The following is an 11,819-nucleotide window of genomic DNA, read 5'->3' on the forward strand; positions in this document are numbered from 1 at the left end:
AGTAAAGAAAAAAAAGGACATCACCTACAGCATCTCAAAAGTGAATAGTAAGAATCCTGATGAGTGCGCTGCCAACAACACGTGAGTCACTTCCAATGACGCGATGTAGCACCAGTGTGTGTATCAGCCGACAATACTTGATGTACTATAATTCCCACGAGGGGATTCATGGTGTGTGCATCACCGTGTGCACTTCCGATTCCTTTACAGCTTGGCGATCCCTGTCAGTCATCTGATGGCACAATAAAGTTCATCGAAATTTCACGCACTGTATTTGGAGAAAAAAAACTCTAATATTTACGCCACTATCAGCACGTCATCATGTTGACATTTTAATGCCAAAAGGTACATTATCTATGGCTTCTGAAGTTAGCAGTCTAGTGTACAGGTGTGTCATCACGTTACAACGTAAGCATCAATCTCTCTAGCTCTGCAAAATGCTCCAGAATGCTTATGATGGTGGTTGAAGATCTCACAACGTCATCACAAAGATGTAGGATCTCTTACAGCATACATCGACCTGGATCACTGGTCATCTGTTCCACGCTGAAAGTTCCTCACAGCTCCATCACAGAAAATGACAGTTTCCGAGTGCACAGTTTCCACTGGTCTGTCGCGCCTCACCAAAACTCCTCAGAGCAACCCGATGGAGAAATTCACAGCTGCTCTTTGAAAATCGATATGCAGGTTCTTTTTTCTTCTTCTTGTCAGGGTTGATGTCCCCATTCATGTTCCCAGCTGTCGCCAATGTTAAGTGGAATTTGACTCAGACATAAGCTTGTATCTTTTAATGTTTATTCCATAGGTACATGGCATCAACCTCTATCGGTCACAATTCAGCCTGTAACTGCCAGATCAACATTCCCGCACAGAATATAAATTAAATGGAACTCAATCCATCACGCAATGACATTGTTACAATTCCTTTTTTTTTCTGTTTAAAAATGTATTAGTCTGCCTTTTTACATTCTAGAAATAGAATCCCAGGATTTTGCCTCCTGTATGTTTTCGCCTACCTTCTTCATGGTCCATGATGCCAGCTGATGTTGTGAGAGCAATGTATCCAAACTGACGAGATGGCAACAGATTGTTCTGCCACTTCTCCAGATCTTTCAATTGCACATCAAACCGTGGACTGATTACACCACACTTGTTTAGTCTGCCTGTTGAGATTCACAACAATTTTCCCAGCTCGGTGATCATCAATGATTTCAAATTCACCAATGTAACCATGTTTCATCATCACAGTTAAGAAACGCACGATCACTTTGGAGCATGGCCTGATCATAACCTGGCGTTTTCCACGTTCTTCTGCATTGTTAAGGCTTTTCAGAGCATCGGCAAGTACATGCATGCGCACCATGGTGCCTATGGTTATAGGGCCAGAACAAGACCAGCTACTCACCGGTCCTGTAATATGGCGGAAAGCATATTTACATTGTTACAATTCCTAACATAATACATAACCATAGCAGTACCAAGATAAAAGTGGTCTCCATTATGAATTAGAAAGCTAAAAAGGGCCATTGTTTGCAAATTGGGGCAGTTTTGTACTTGCAAATACTGAGGACCTGATTTAAAATCAGGGAAATCAGCAGTAAAAACTAGTCTAGCTGACCATTAAAACAGACCAGCCTGTCAGGCAAGGCCTGATGCCCTACAGGGCAGTCCAACCCTGGACCTATGTTGTAGTGTGTTCAACATAAGCATGGCAAGATCTGCAATGAGGCAACCTTACTGAGAAGAGCCATTCTGTAGTCTCTCAACATAGGTAACTATGAAAAAAGTATCAATGCATGTCAATGAGGGTTCTCAAATGGTAGCACATACCTTTGCTGGCATTGCCATCCCTACCCCTGAACTCCGAGGTCGCTAAGCCAAATTCAGGCACAGAAAGTAAACATAGCCATAGGCAACACGGGGCAAAAAGTGCACTCTTTATTTTCTCTATGATGCCAGGAATTGCCCTTTCCCTAGCCTCCCTCATAAAGTAGATGGCTTAGGTTTTTACAAGTGTTTAACCTTGTGATGTCAGGGGGCAATTGGAGCATAATGTCACTGCTGCTACTCATGGTATTTTGGCAAATCCTGCTACATCAAAGCAACAGAAATTGTCTTTGTCGCTACAGATCTGATGTATAAAGATGATATTCTTAAAGAGTGGTCGCAAATTGTGCACCAGTTTTTACAGATGCAATTTGATTTTGCAAACCAACATCTGAACAAATAGATTGGTGCATAAAATGCTAAATTTTAGTCAGGCCACATTTTGCGACTCCCTGTGTGATTTGCTACAATGGACAGCAGACCATCATTTCTGTAATTGCCTTCCAAAATAGAAAACATGTTTTTTTTACTTCAGCCCTAGTTCCTTAAATGAACACTGACTGCTTTAAAATGGGAAAAATATATTTTTGGGAAAACTTTAGGGAGAGCAGGCAGTGAGACACTGCCTACTCCCCCTGAAGTTACTCCACAGATTCTCATTTCCTTTTACAAAGGAAGTTGGTAACCAGAATTACAGTCACAAACTAATGATATATATCTTACCAACACCTTTAACATGCTCCTTCCAAATTGCAACTCGATATGTGTTTCTAACAGTGACGGCGGGTGCTGGTAAGAACAGTGGGGCGGGGGGAAGTCGACGGACGACGACGCGGGAAAATAAAATTTAAAGAAAGACAGCCGCTTACCTTGTGCTCACCGCATCGCTGAATCGGCATTACAGCGAGCACAAGGTACGTTTTTTTTTTCCCCTCGTCGTCGTCTGTCAACTCCCACCCCGCCCCACTGTTCTTACCAGCACCGGATATTGGCTAATACAGGTTTCTGAATTCATTTTGCAATTCGTAAATAGTTTTCCAAATAACAACATGAGGTAAGTATATCATAAAAATTGATTTAGCGGCTGCAAATTCTATCATTCTGGGCTTGTGACTACTAAATCACTTAATAATTCAGGCCCTAAATGCCTAAAGGAGACATTACGCTTTTCTGACACATCCAACCTCTTACTAGTAGAGTTATGAATTTATTTTTTGAAAGGTTTACCATCAGCCGCGGTCCGTGGAGGGAGTTCAGGTGGGGCAGGCAGGCGGGGTGGGGGAGGGGCAGGGTAGGGGGTGATAAACACCGGAATATGGATGATTGCAGGTAAGTAACCAATTAAATTAATAAAACAAATTTCGTTCTGTGCCCTGCATCGGATTTTGAGATGCAGGGCACAGAACGAAATTCGTTTTTTTAAATGTAATTGGTTACTTACCTGCAATCATCCATATTCCGGAGTTTATCACCCCCCACCCTGCCCCTCCCCCGCCCGCCTGCCTGCCCCACCGTAACTCCCTCCATGGACTGCTGCTGTTTACCATATAAAACCGATCTACTTATCTGTTAAATTTCATTAGGTGAGGTCATGTGATTTCATGTTCCATAATTATAAAAAGGATTGGCAAACCCAATAGGGTTGTCAATTTTTTAAGAGAAAGAACTTCTTATATTGAAGAGTTAGCTACATACAACCTGGAAATAGCTATTTATAGCCGGAAGGGCTTGAAGAAGAAAAAAAAGAACTAGAAATTTGGGACCCGGTCAGAGTATGGGTAGGGAGACCGGATTAGTAATGATATTTAATTACTATAATGGAGATGCCCTTGGACCTTCTTTTGATTTTCTTGTTTTTTTTGTTTGTTTGTTTTTTTAGTTTTTTCTGTTTCTTGTACTGCCTTATTTAAAACGATTTTATTTGGGATAACATCAAGATGATGTATCAGTATTGTATAGAATGTTGCCTGTAACGGGGGGGGGGCTTTTAGGGGTGGGGAGGGTGTGTTGATTTAATTGTTAAAAAAATTCAATAAAGAATTGTTTAAAAAAAAATGAAGAGTTTGTGTGTATGGTGTGTGGTTTAGTGAGTAGTGGATGTGGTAATGAATCAACAGTTAGATGGAAGGTTGAGTGAGTGCATGGATGGATGAATAAGTTGGTAAGTTTATTGTCAAACATTGGGTCTCTAGTTTGCAGAGGTATACACCCTGTCCAAGTTGGGACCACATCCTAGTCAGAGTTTGCTAGATACACACTAAAAGATACCTCTGCTCACCCTCTGTTAGCTTGGCACAGAGCCGTCAGGCTTATCTAAAGAGGCAATGTGCTGATTATTTTTGCAACACACACACACACAGTAACACAATGAAGACACCACAAAAATACTCCATACAGGTTTTGAATCTGTCATCGATCAGCTCCTTTGTCGGCAATGATCGGCAATGTGTCAATCCTGATCGGCGCAAAGTCCTTGATTTTGATGATTCTGCACAGCAGAATTCACCTTCGAAGGACCCAGGACTGGAGTGGCACCATTTGACATGGCAGTACTCACATATGGCGGAGTCCAGGTGCTGTTACAGAGTTGATGGAAGTCTTTAATGCCCCCAAGAGTTCAGAACAGGGGGCAAGCCAGCAGGCCCTTGTAGTCACTCTGGGTTCAAGTGAGATGGGCCCTGTCCTTGTCCTTAGCAGGGCAGACATCAGCCGGCAGCAGGGCAGAGATCAGCAGGCAGCTGGGCAGCTCAGCAAAGCAGAAAACAGTTCCTTTAGTGCAGTAGTCAGGCAAAGTGGCAATCCTTGTAGCACAGCAGTCCTTGCCCAGGACGAGCTATCAGTCTGCAAATGAATGCAGATGAGTTCTCTGTCCCGCCCACCTTTCCGATGTTTGCGGCTGTCAGGAGGGAATGCACAAAGTGTAGCTGTAACTAACCATGGGCGTACTTCGCGAAGTAGCGCTACGCGTATCTACGCGAAGTGTACTTCGCACTGCGTAGTAGCCTGTTTGCACTGTGCAAGATGCCGTTTTTAATGATCGAACAGTGCGGACAAGCATCCGGCACTGTGCAATCATTGAAACCAGCATCTTGCACAGTGCGAGCTGTAGTTTTGTGCCGCTCGAGTAGATTTTTACTTGAGCCGCAGCTTTCTCAATGCGGACTGGTAGTTTCTCATCGCGAGCGGTCGCGAGCATACATGACCACTCGCAATGAGAAACTTGACCTCCCCATGTTGAGAATCTCGCCGGGAGGTTTATTATCCACGCTCGCTATCGGCAACTTGATGTTGCTGATCGCGAACATTGAAAAAGGCTCGCCGGGATGTCATTTTGCTTGCTCGCGGTCTCCAACTGGACGTTGAGGACCACGAGCAAGCTAAAAATGACCGCTGCGCTACGCTACGTGTGTTTGCACTGTGCTACATGCAGTTTGTGTATTGCGAAGTAGCGCAAACTTCGCAAACTACACGGGCGTAGTGTAGTGCTTTGCCCAAGGTTAGCTGTAACCCATCCCACACGTGTGTTGGAGATAGCCCGCAAGGCACACAGAGCAGTATGAGCAGAGAAATGTCCTCCTCTTTCTAAAAGTGGCATTTCAAAAACATTATTGTTACATACAACTTTACTAGTAAAGAGAATTTATCATTACTATTCCAAAGATATGAAACATGATGCAGCTGCTGCTTTCTAAACAGAAATTGCAGTATAAAAGTGTTTTAAGGAATTCCCAATGCAACCCTATGAGAGGAGGAGGCCTCACAGTGGTAAAACCTAAAAGTACATGACCTACCTTTTAGTTACACAGAACCCTGCCCTTAGGAATACCTAGGGCCTACCTTAGGGATGACTTCTGTGGACTAAAAGGGGAATTTAAGGCTTAACTAGTGGTTTTAAATACCAAGTCGAAGTGGCAGTAAACTGCACACACAGGCCTTGCAATGGCAGGCCTGAGACAGGTATGAAAGGCTATTTCTGTGGGTGGCACAAACAGTGCTGCAGGCCCAATAGTAGCATTTAAATTACCTGGGTATATGGTATAACACTTTACAAGGGACGAATAGGCAAACTAAATTTGTCAATCATGTATACAACAATGTCAAAATGTTTAGGGGGAGACACACATGCACTTTTGTTTAGCAGTGGTAAAGTGTCCAGAGTCCTAAGCCCAACAAAAAGATGCAGCAAAACGAAGAGGTAAGCAGGCAAACAGTTTGGGGGAAGACTACCCTAAGGATGACTAGTCTAATATGTATATATAGTTAATTGGCAAGTGCAACATTCTTTTTAGCCTTCCCTGATGTGCAACTGCAGAACAGCTAACTAATGAAAATAAATAATATAAACACTAAATATAGACAAATAATGGCAATTGACTACTGGATGTAGACAAAGACATAAATAGACACCTGAGAAAAACCTCATTCAGAGATGCATTCTTTTTTCTTAAAGAAAATGAAACTCACTTACAGATCCACTGTTCTGAACAAAATTCACTACCTTAGATATATTGCCAAAAAAATTGAAAAACACTTTTATAAGTAAATGAGAAGAAAAATGTAAATCTGCTAGGTGAAAAATTGTGAGATGACAGAAAGCGCTCCCAAATACTAGGACATGTGCCACCACACAAGGAGCTCACAATTCCAGAGATATACAAGAAGGCTGGACTCTGCCCAGACAAAATGATTTTTGCACAGCATATAGACACAAAGCAACGAAGAACAATTTCCATTCCTTCTGTAGTACTTCCGTATAAATAATAACTGAAAATATACTAAAAAGAAGTGTACGCTGAATATTGACTCCAAGTGGGGTAGAATACTGAGGAATAAATAGTGTGGAAAAAATCAACTGGTAGGTAAGTCTAGATTTCTATACCTAACTCTACAGATATGTACCTATGCGGTACATATATCCTCAAGGTAGGTAGATGTGGAATAGTAAATCTATGTTTTACTATATGCATTTACCTTTCGATATTTTGTCACTCGATAATCTGTCCTCAATATTCTTGCACCACAATATCGCTGGTGTCAATAATCAGTAATACAATCTACAAAAATACTGTGAACAACCAAGCTTATAAAATACTAGCATGTTTAGTCATTCCAATAAAGATTTGTTTTGTTGTGTAGTGGCCAGGAAATAGTGCCACGTTGCTAACCAGTAGCAAGCATGTGGTATGACTTCCAAGGTAACATAGCATTGACTGCAGGCTGCAAATCGTCACCTGATGATAACATTTAGTAATATATTCTTGAAATTCTGGGACGTTGGCAATCTGAGCTCAACATAGTAGGGCCTCTAGTACTACATCTTCTAATTCCAGCAATACAGCAGGGCGCCACCTTGAAGTCTGTAGTAATACAACTTTGTAATTCAATTGCAGTGGGGGGCGACCCTCAAAATGCTACCTAGTAATAACTGCCACTGAAGCCCTTCTCATCTAGACATGGGGAATAGTTTCAGACAGAAAATGCAAACCCTGACGTGCAATACACTATATTTCTTTTAGGGTTAAGGACTGGGGCAGGAGTGTATGTTTGGAAATATTGAGTACACAGAAGAGGGGTCAAAAGTTCTGCATCAAATCAACAGCACCAGCATGTACTTCGCCTAAGGGCTAGAACTGAAAATAGGCTAGAGTCTCTTGGACAAAACTGAAAACTTCACAAAGAAGAGACATTCTGTTTCTGTTTAATTTGTTTTATAGCACTTTAGCAGCTCTGCAGAACGGAGCAAATGTACACACCTAATGTACCATTGATATAACAGCATGATGTTAAAAGTACAAATACTCCTGTGACTTAGTTCATGATATCAATGACACTTTTTTATTATGCAACAGCTTTAAGAGGCTGCTGTAAAGCAACCATTTTGGTAAATGAAGATGACCATAAGTCCCTCTTTGTATAATTGTTTTGATCTTATGAACTCTGTTAGCAAGTTCTATTAGTGTCATAAAGTGCCTCAGCAACAAATTAAATGGCTTATGCAAGGTTTAAAATCCTTCTCAAAATCACATAAAAACGGGTTTTTACACTGATTGCAAAACACCATTCCATGTGGTTCTTCGACAGTAAATTAATCCAATGCTCCAACCTACTTACCTTGTTAGAAGAGCAAGGGTGTAGTACCAGAAGCTAATACTAGATGTCCTTGTGAATTCATCAGAAAGCATTTGGTAGCTAAATATGATCCTAAAAGGCCTGTGAAGTTAGAACAGGGATGCAGTCCCACAGTGTGTTAGTAAATCTCCATGTCAAGAAAAGGAAGTGGGTGCAGCACGCTAGTTGTTCCTAGAAAACTCTGGCCTGACAGCACAAGTGTTCAGTACCATGGGCTGGTTCTAGGCAAAGCATCATCACCGGTTATAGCATGCACCTATACACTGCGATTGCACCCTAATCACGAAAAAAAAGGTGTGAAAAAGTAACATTTTCGTTAATAATAAACTACATCTGTACAAATAATTGTGCGTACAGTACAGAATAAATCAGCACAGCTACCATGACACCAAAAACAGTAAAGAGGAGCAAAATAGTGTTTGTTATTTTGTACGAAGAAAGCCAACCTCTGGTTTTATGAAAACGTTTAAAATATTGTTCATAGTGTTTTTATTATCCATCAGAGCAACAAGAGATATAGATGAATACAGAGAAAAAGGCAAAAACAACATTGGTTGTTTGATATGAAGAATAGAAATACAAGTGTGTTCCAAGCAATACAAGGTCTCTGGAGCATTATAACATGTTAAAAAGATGACATTGAGGGGGGGCGTGGCTTGCGCGCCGTCACGGAATGGCGGCTCCCGTATGAGCTCCGGCGAGCACTGGGCTTGGACTCTGCACTAACCTCCTCATTCCCGACTTTGATGCAGGAATTCGCCATCCTGATGTAGCGGAACATGGTCCGCTTCTTTTCCTGCTGCTTTGCGACGTGCTGAGGCGGCTCCAAGGGTGCTCCGGCTTCTCCGTGTCATCTCTCCGTCGGGACGCGAGCGGCCGCCATTTTGTGCTGCCGCGCTCGCGTTCCTCACAATTCCTAAGCTGCCCGGAGCCCCGTGTGGAGACTGCCTCCAGTTACATTTTATAGCGCTTCAAGGCTCAGGTATGCCATGAATGTACTTTTACTTTCCTGCGCTGGGACTATTTTCACTGCCATGTGACCTTCTTGCTCAGCCTGCTTCTTCCCCTCAGGTGGGACGGCCATTTTAGATCTGTGGAAGTGTCTTGGGAGTCCTACTGTTGTCTTCTGCGACATTTTGGATATTCCTCCGTGTTTTTTTTCTGCTGTGTTTTACCTGATAAACGGTTTCAAATTTTTGCACTTTTTCCATTACGTTTGTTTTAAACATCCTCCACATTCTCGTGTGGGGAGCTTGGTCAAGTCTTGCGATAGTTACAATTTGCCCTGTTTTGAACTGCCTGTGCGTTCCTTCTATTACACAGTGGCTTTTAGTCATTTCTCCTCTTGTTGGCTCCTCGCTACTTGCCCACAGGGTCGCATTTTGCTATACTTAGTACCTGGATTCTTCTTCTATCCCTGGTTTGCACATATACCATCACCATGGCTCATGATGCAGGTCACCTAAAATCCTCTCATACAGGTACAAAGCCGAAACGTCTCAAAAACGACCCTCCTTCTCCAATTAGTACCTCTGCAAACCCTGTGTTGGACTCCATCTTAGAGGAGGTTCGTGGGCTTCAACCCTTCATGTCTGCTACCAATGCAAAACTCAAACAAATTGAAGACAGATGGGTCGTCATGGAGGACAAGGTTACAAACTTGGAGCAACGCGTCAGCGACATTCAAGACTTATCAACCAAGATCCCCCTTTTGGAAAAGGAAATCCAACAGCTGAAGATACACGCAGAGGACCTTGAAAATCGTAATAGGAGGAATAACCTACGCGTTTATGGAATTCCGGAGAATCTTAGGGGCAGGACATGATATCTTTTATTCGCAAGTTTCTTCAGGACCTTCTTGATCTCCAACCTGCGTCATACCCTCTTAATATCCAAAGAGCACACCGACTTGGCCGTCCCACCTCCAATCCCTCCAAACCTCGTGGGATTATTCTTCTCTTCCTTGAATTTACTGAGCTAATGTCTGTTCTTAAAGCTGTGAGACTTAAACGCCGCCTCACATGGTCAGGCCATAATATCTATATTTCTCAGGACCTGTCCAGTGCAACGAATGCTCGTCGCAAGGAATTCTTGAACCTTCGTTCTCATATGCGGGACATGCACATCCAATACGGCATACTCCATCCTTGTTTGTGTAAAATCACTCGTAATGGCCGTACCAGTTCCTTCGATGATCCTCAGAAGCTACGAGAATATCTTCAAAGTGTATCTTCTCCTACTATGGACACGAATGATTGATCCTGTTATATGCATTCTAGTCTTGTTGTCACTTAATGCGCTTCTTGCGATTGTTTTCGCTTCTTGATGTTTTGTATCTGTTTTCAGTTTCTCCATGAGGTTATGTTTTTCATCTTCTTTTTCTGCCCTCTTGCTCTCCTGTTGCTCCGTGGGGGTTTGTATTCCCTTCGGCGTATCCTCGTCCTCGATGTCTTGGTGTTTCTTCACCTCTCAGATCTGGCTTTCTTGCTTTGATCTGTCTCTTTGTTCTCTTCCTTTCTTCCCTTCCTTTCCTCTCCTCTTCTTCATTGGTTTTGTCTGGCTGTATTCTCTTTTTTTCTACTCCTCCTTTCGTATCTTTGCGCAAGTTTCTTTTACGTGTTCTTGTTCTATCTCTTTTTCCGTCTTTTTTGGCATGCTGTCTTTGCTATGCTCACATTTGTTTTTTCATGTTGGTTTCCAATTATTGGGCATTTGTTTCATCTGTAGTCTTGTTCTTTGCATTACCTCCCCTTGTAGATGTCCTCCTGCAGTGTGGTGGTTCCAGATGTCTTCCCTTTCCCGATCCTCTCATCATGTGTAACTTTGTAACGTGGAATGTTCGTGGTCTAGGTCACCCCGTCAAGCGTCAAAAGGTAGTGTCTCATTTATCCAAGCTAAATTCTCAAGTTGTATTTCTTCAAGAAACTCACTGTTCAGATGCCGAGTCTTCTAAACTAAAAAGGCAATGGGTGGGACAAGTGGTTTTTTCCCCTGCTATTGACAAAAAAGGTGGTGTCGCCATTTTATTTCATAAAGGTGTAAATGTCCAAATTCTCTCCTCACAGTCAGATGCTGAAGGTAGATGGGTCATGGCTAAAGTTGTTATACAAAACAAAACTATGGTTTTATTGAATGTCTATGGCCCGGTTCGCCCTGATCCCCAATTTTGGACCTCTATTAAAATTCTCCTTTCATCCATTGATTGCCCTAATCTTGTCATAGCTGGTGATTTTAACCAATGGATGGACCCCTTCTCTGACAGACTCTCTACGAGCAAATTTCATCCTGATAAGACGCATAAATGTTTCCAATCGGCTATGTCTTCCAGACCTCTATTTGATGCCTGGAAAACTTGTAATCCTGATTCCCTTGAATATACCTTTTATTCTAATGTCCATCATACCAGCTCTAGGATTGACTATATTCTTGTTAGTAAATCTCTTCTCCCTACACTCCAGAAGTCTGACATTGGATCTATTTTTATCTCAGATCATGCTCCCGTTTATGCTACTCTTGATCTTGCCCTCACCTCCTCTACCTTCAGCCGTTGGAAATTCAATACTTTCCTTTTGTCTGATGCTGTCTTTGTTGAAGAAGTTAAAAAGTTTATAGCTGAGTTTTTTACTTTTAATGTCCCGACAGATACTTCTACATCTAACAACTGGGATGCTTTTAAAGCGGCTCTACGAGCCTTCACAATTTCTTATGTTTCTAAGAAAAGGAAAACCAATAGACTTAAATACGCTGCTCAACTTACCAAAATCAAAACTTTAGAACACTCCTATTTTTCCTCTAAAGACCCTAATGCCCTTATTAATCTGATTAAAGCGAAATCCGAATTGAATAAAATTGCAACTGTAGAG

The 11,819-nt window shown here is 42.1% G+C and overlaps 1 pseudogene; it reads right to left on the reverse strand.

Moving 5' to 3' along the window:
* Positions 1 to 950: 950 nt before the first annotated feature.
* LOC147705806 (small ribosomal subunit protein uS8 pseudogene) lies at positions 951 to 1,422 on the reverse strand (annotated as a pseudogene).
* Positions 1,423 to 11,819: the final 10,397 nt, after the last annotated feature.

Source organism: Lissotriton vulgaris, chromosome 7, assembly GCF_964263255.1.
Source record: "Lissotriton vulgaris chromosome 7, aLisVul1.2, whole genome shotgun sequence".
NCBI lineage: Eukaryota > Metazoa > Chordata > Amphibia > Caudata > Salamandridae > Lissotriton > Lissotriton vulgaris.